This window comes from Leuciscus leuciscus, assembly GCF_965113295.1.
Source record: "Leuciscus leuciscus genome assembly, chromosome: 23".
NCBI classification, from domain to species: domain Eukaryota; kingdom Metazoa; phylum Chordata; class Actinopteri; order Cypriniformes; family Leuciscidae; genus Leuciscus; species Leuciscus leuciscus.
This window is the reverse complement of record NC_138747.1, coordinates 15,304,973-15,311,957: the sequence shown is the minus strand read 5'-3', so window position 1 is coordinate 15,311,957 and position 6,985 is coordinate 15,304,973. Positions and strand designations below refer to the sequence as shown.

Genomic DNA, 6,985 nt, shown 5'->3' with positions numbered 1-6,985 from the left:
TACACCAAAACGCCAAGTATATAACTATAACCTAAAACATTTATTTGTTACAAAAGCATTGTATTTCTTTTATATGGGGACACTTTTTCAAAATTAGTCATTATGTTTTAAGTCGTTTTTGTGGCTTGATTGTATACAACTTAAAAATAAATAAATGGTTTTAAAGAAGAATATTTTAGTCAATTTAGTCAGCTTTTTCATTGAATCAAGAGAAACACTGAAAAGAAGGATAATGGTACAGTCTCCATGCTAAACTAATGATAGTATTAAGGCTTTCCGCTGTGTACACAAATCCTCTACAAGTATAATTGTGGCTGTATTATTTGTGTCCCCTTCAAAAATTGCACTTTAGAAATGTCATGTTTATTGTCCCCCCCTACTGTTAGATCAGATTTACGCCCATGGCTATAGACTAATATTTATAGATCCAGCCAACGTGACATGACTGGTATGGTTTGGCAATAGGGACAGCCACTTGTCAAAATCAGGACGACTCCCCACATTTTTTAAACATTATTGGGAGTTCGGAAGGTGCTCGTAACGTACCCGGCTCGGCTCGTAATTCCTCTCACACAATACGAGCCGTGATTTATCCAGAGATAAATCGCCTGTGAGCTCATACGACAGCAAAAATGTTACTGTCACGTGTACGCCTGGCTTTAGTGCCTTTCATGCTTGGTGGTATGGCGATCAATATTATTGTATTTATGGTGTTGTCTAGCAGATATAGCGTACAGTTTTTTTAAATGTATTTTACCGGTGTTGAAATCAAGTACATATAAATGACAGAAAACCTAGCCACGTCTAATGTCCATGGACCACTGGTTCTTTGGTGAGTTTACCAAAACTACCTTTAGTTTAAGAAGATAATCGTTTGATTTACTCCTGTTTTCGGAGTTTCCCCTAGTAGTAAATCCAGTCACGTTGCAGGATGTTTTGCCACTCAGTCCAGCTGAGGGAAAGTGACATCAATGCATACCATCTATTGGTTGCTTCTAGGCTGTTGACGTGAACCCTAGAAAAACACCTGTTTACACATGAAAGTGTAGGAAGATGTGTTTGCTGAGGAAAAGTTTGGATCAAACTTGATCAGTAACAGTTTCTCTGTCATTCTCAGGCAAATTCCCCACTAACTGCAGAGATGTACAGCTCCAAAAAGGTGTCATCTTTAATAATGAACTTTAAACAGACAGGAAAATGTTTGAAGTAAGATTACTTTTTAGGTCTCATTTGCATTCCTATTGACATGACATGCAGCTCCGCTATGACACATTTTCAGAGTTAGGTTAACTTTGTTATATGGCACAATAGAAAGGAAGAATTCCTGATTTAAGAGACTTATAACTTTAAAAAATATAAAAATTCTGCTTACCTCTTCTGTTTCTCAGATCTACTGTTCAGAGATGAACTCTGACAGCCCTAAGGAGTAGATCACATTGATCATCGGAGAAGAAGAGAACTTCTCTGAGGTCTTCGGATACAGGTGCCTCTGCATTTGAAATATAAAATATTGACAAGTGCATGTCACAAATAAACATGATTTAAAACATAAGATGTGTAACAAAGGTTAAATTAATAGTTTAGGTTAAATAGGCTTTCATGCACACACAGGCTTTGACTTTCATTGCAAGACTATACATGTCAATGCACAAATGATCTATTTAACAACATTCCCTTGTTTATGTTGTTGTCCAGGCTGATGGACCACACAGTGCCCATCCAACCTAAGCAGGAGAGAAGATTGCCAGTGTTGAAGAATCTACACAGCGTCTCAACCTTCACAAGCGTGGACAAACAAAATGATCATTATAAGCCCAGCTAACACAAATTTAGCTAGGCCTAGACATTATTTTAGATAAGTCAGGGCCCTTGTTCATTCATTTATTGCTCTTTACTCTTTAATATTGCTATATTAAATTTATAATTGTATAATTTTGTATTTGCATGGCCACAGACTGGAAATTTGCCTTCATCCATGAAGGCCATTGAGTTACTTTTGCCATGGCAGGAGATTTGTTACAGTGTTGCCCGATGCCACAGGTAGATAGACTTTAACTTTCTCACAATCTGGAAATAAAGTGACAATCTAACAACCCGTAAAGTCTGGAAGACAACATTATGTATATAGAAAGACAACATACGATGTGGCGAGCGGTGACTTCTTTAACCGAGTGGTGCGTCGTGTCAAAAATAAAAATCGCCCGATGCAGAAACGTTCGATTTTGCTCTAGAGTTAGCAACTCAATTGCTTACTCTCATCATTACACATAGTAACACAGCTAAAGGTATTCTTAATATGTTGGACATTTTATTGAAAGTAGCCTACATTTACCTGTTGAGACGTTGAGACATGCCGTCACAAGCACCCGTGAATGCTGTTTGGCGCGAAAGAGGCATTTGCATGCACAATATTTATTCTGTATTTTCTGTAATTCCTCTAGGTGTCACTATAGTGTCGCAGAAACTACATAAGCTACTTATTTTAAAATATAACTCTAATAAATATAAGTAGGCTATAATAAATAAAAATACAAGTATTCTTTTTTTTTTTTAAGTTGAAAGAATGCATGACCTTAACAAATGCATATCGATTAACAACCTCAGGAAAGTTGTAAGTCTATGAAAGTAGTTTCAGTTAGGACTTTTTCCCTTTGATTTAGTCTATTTAGTTTTGTATCAAATACAATCTGTCAAACTGTCAATCTTCCGCGTTCGTCAATGCGTCATGCGTCAGGTCAGGAGTTAACTCTTCCACCGTAAATCGATGCAGTATTATACGGCCATCTGCCGGAAGCTAGTTATTTTAGTCGATACAGTTTTAAATATGGATATTTTTCTCACACGAACGTATAGCTTCGCTTCAGAAAGCCTTAATCAATCCCCCATAGCCGTGTGGAGCACTTTTATAGATGGATGCCCTTAGACTTCAAAACATAAACGGCCATTCACTGCCATTATTAAGCTTGGAAGAGCCAGGACATTTTTTAATATAACTACGATTGTATTCGTCGGAAAGAAGAATGTCATATACACATGGGATGGCATTAGGGTGAGTAAATCATGGGCAAATTTTCATTTTTGGTTGAACTATCCCTTTAAATGGACCACATGCCCCAAGTACTGCTCACTGCAGAGTCATTTGACGTCCAGCTCCACCTCTCTGGACGTCTAATGGGTGTGGTTGGATATTCTAGCTCCACATTAGGCCCACATTATTCAGAGAGGGTTAGGTAGGTTAGGTCAACTTTATTATCCCAAGGGGCAATTTGTTTCACAGCCAGCAGTAAACCATACAATCAGCAAGAACAAACACAGAACACCACAACACACACACACAAAAAAATTATACTATAGCTTGGGAACCTATATAGTTCGTGAGCCAAACCTGGCTCTTTGACAAAAATCAAGAGATTTTTTGTCAGTTCGCCAGGTCTCTTACCCTTTTTACCATCAAATGATCGATGAAAAAAATTAGACAACAATTTTTTTTCACAGAAATTCTATAAGCATATAAAAAGGTGACTGGGTTGAAACATATTCTTTTATTGAAACTGGTGCTTTGCTTTGACAACAGAACTCTTTGATCAAAAAATGTTCCCGACCCCTGCATTAGGATATTGTAATCTTTCCCTTTTAAGATAAAATAGTTTCTTGTAGTCTGACAACAATGTATATTGGGGAGATACTTCTAATGCACACCAGATGAACTAATGATAAGAGTAAAATGTGTGAAAGTTCACCAGACCGTGTGCTGTTTCTGGCTGTGTGGCACCTGCGACTGAATGAATAGTGTGTTGTTCCTATTTGGCTAACAATTTGTTTTCAAGCAAGTACAGAACTTCATCCACCTCATCCATCTTATTTGGTACAAATGTCCTGTTAAACAATTGAGCAGCTGCTGTCCTTCTTGAAGTAAATCCTTCTTGAAATCAGCAGAGACTAAGAATCCATTTCAAAATGATCCAATGTTATAAATAAAGAGCTCTGGGTTTGGAGGTCATGCACAAGAGAGAATTTATCTTTTTTATCTTTAGTTTGAGTGTGTTTTCATGCACATAGGGTTACACAAACCTCTAAATTATTCTTTCAACATTGTTAGCAGAATTAGCATGAGTATAAATTACAAAACATAAGAAAACTTGACATGCAGTTCTGCTTGTATCCATAGGATGGCAGTAGAGTTTTGGGGATTTGTGTTTTGGTTATTGTGAAAAATGCACTCCCTCCTCCAGCAAAGGTTTTCTTGTTTAAGTTTCAAGATGTAAGTGTACTGGTCAGGTGGTCTGCTGACAAACAGCAGGTTCGTGTGTGATCTATTTCTAAGTATTACTGTCAATTTTAATTTCTTTGAATGGAAGTTCTCTCATGTAGACTCATGTCTATCATTGATGCTAAAGAAAACAAAGAACATCTTTTTTATTTATTTAAAATGGATGTGTTTATACACTACTGTTCAAAGTCTGGGGTCAGTAAGATTTTTCTTACTGAACTCTCGTATGCTCACCAAAGATGCATTTATCTGATCAAAAATACAGTAAAACAGTAAAATCCAGAAACATTAGTAAACAAATGTAAAATGTATTCCTGTGATGGCAAGCTGAATTTTCAGCATTGTTACTCCAGTCTTCAGTGTCACATGATCATTCAGAAAACATTCTGATATGCTGCCATTTCTTCTTATTATCAATGTTGTAAACAATTGTGCTCCTTAATCTTTTTTTTCTTCTTCTCAGGATTCTTTGATGAATAGAAAGTTCCAAAGAATAACATTTATTTGAAATAGAAATCTTTTGTAACATTATAAATGTTTTACTGTCACTTTTGATCAATTTAATGCATCCTTGCTGAATAGAAGTATTAATTTCTTTAAAATATAACTTACCACAAACTTTTGAACGGTTGGGAAATATTAATGCTAAAAGAATCAATTAATTAATTAATTAATTAATTAATTAATTATTAATGCTAATGCCAATTTTATTTGTTTTTAAACACATCATATTAGAAGATATGTTCATTGCGGATTATTGTGTCTTTTAATTATGAATTTTTATCTGTTTTATTAAAAAATTCCAAAGAAAGCAATTATAAGCAGAGTGAGCCTAAATGAAAGAAACATCCCAGTCCTGAACACACAGTCTCTGTGTTTAGCATTGTTTTGGAATGGAATGTGTTGTGTCCAAGGAAGTGGAATTCTGACTATTCGGTGGTGCTAATATTACTGGTGCTAGTAAGACACATCATTATAGTTTTCAAAAGGGTGTTTGGTCTCAGACTAATCCATTTAACTGAATATGAAAGGAATATTTACACGTTCAAGATTGAGATGTTTCTTTAAAAGAAGTCTAGTTACCAAGGCTGCGTTTATTTGATCAAAAACATGAACTAATATATTATTGCAATTTTAAATAACTTTTTTTCTATTTTAATATATTTTAAAATGCAATTTATTCCTGTTGTCAAAGCTGAATTTTCAGCATCATTACTTCAGCCTTTAGATCATGACTCCTTTCACATGATCCTTCAGAAATCGTTCTATGCTGATTTGATGCTCAAGGAACATTTATTACTACTATATATATATGTGTGTGTGTGTGTGTGTGTGTGTGTGTGTGTGTGTGTGTGTGTGTGTGTGTGTGTGTGTGTGTGTGTGTGTGTGTGTGTGTGTGTGTGTGTGTGTGTGTGTGGGCAGAAAAAGAAAAAGGGCAAGCCCCAAATTGCTAAACACTAAGCTTTTAATTGTCTTAACCACAAATTATTGGTCAGGAAATTAGCAAAATTGGTAACACTGTTTTAATGTGACGTAGTTACTAATAACAGTAAATTATGCATAATTACAATTAACTAACCTTAAACCAAGCTTAACTTGTAAGTACATGTACATTAGTAGTTAATTAATATTACTCAGTTTTTTTTAGTGAGCAAGTACAATGTAACTATGTCACCTTAAAATAAAGTGTAAAAAAAACAAAAAAAACAAATGCACTATAGGCCTACTCTCAGAAAAAAGTCAAAGACAGAATGAAGTTTTTGGCAGAATATGAGAAGTTTGGTTCAGCAGAGTTGTGTGGTGATGAATCACAATGAGACATGAGTTTCATGGTGATGATCCAGAATGCTGTCTTCGAAAATGTGAGAAATATAATAATAAATGCATCTGAAGCATGGAGGAAGAGCTGTCATTGTCTGGGGAGTCTTTTTAGCTGCTGGTATCAGTGAGCTACTTCATTTAAGTCATTTAATGCTTTGGAGTGCAGAAGAATATTGCAGAATGACTTGCTTCCCACAATTGAAAAGTTGTTATTTAAAGAGGAATGCTTAGATGTTATTTTTCAACAAGACAATGCTCCTGCCCACATTGCAGACAACCAAGAAGTGGCTTGAGATCCAGACCATCAGGCTCATGTTTTGGCCTTGGTCACCCAGTGAATATTTGGTCTCACATTCAACTCAAACGACCTGGGAGACATTTAAGGGAGACTCATGAACTGTTTGAAGCCATTAACATGTGTTAACGTTGAGTGGAATTGGAACAACACTGACTCTTCCTTCCTGCTATTCCATGCTAAGTTACTTAATAGATAAAAGAGCAGTTTGCTGTAAATGCTGTATTTATACTCTGAATATACAGAGAATATACAAAAATTTTATTTTAGGGCGAACTATCCCTTTACTCTAAGGGATTTATCGCTCTTTTATGTGGCCTCTTTTGTATATTTGAGGCCTTGGAAGACTAAGTTTTACAGGTGAAGCACAAGTAATGTTTACTGTCACCATGACAACTCATAGTCTTCTTACACAATTACACTTAACACCTGCAGGAGCCATAGTGAAACTGCTGGATTCAAAGTGCCACTGAACCTCAATTAAACCATGTGTGCTACATAATAAGGGTAAGTAAATGATGACAAATGTTTTATTTTTGGGTGAACTGTCCCTTTAAAGTTCTAGCCTATATATAACATTTTCTTCTAGTGTATAGGGT

General features: G+C 35.6%; 1 long non-coding RNA gene across 1 annotated transcript; it reads left to right on the top strand.

Moving 5' to 3' along the window:
- Nucleotides 1-995: 995 nt before the first annotated feature.
- Nucleotides 996-4,323, top strand: LOC309487546. Its single transcript, XR_014201879.1, has 3 exons — nt 996-1,206; nt 1,389-1,483; nt 1,696-4,323. It is a non-coding gene; the product is annotated as an uncharacterized lncRNA (long non-coding RNA).
- The last annotated feature ends 2,662 nt before the right edge of the window (nt 4,324-6,985 follow it).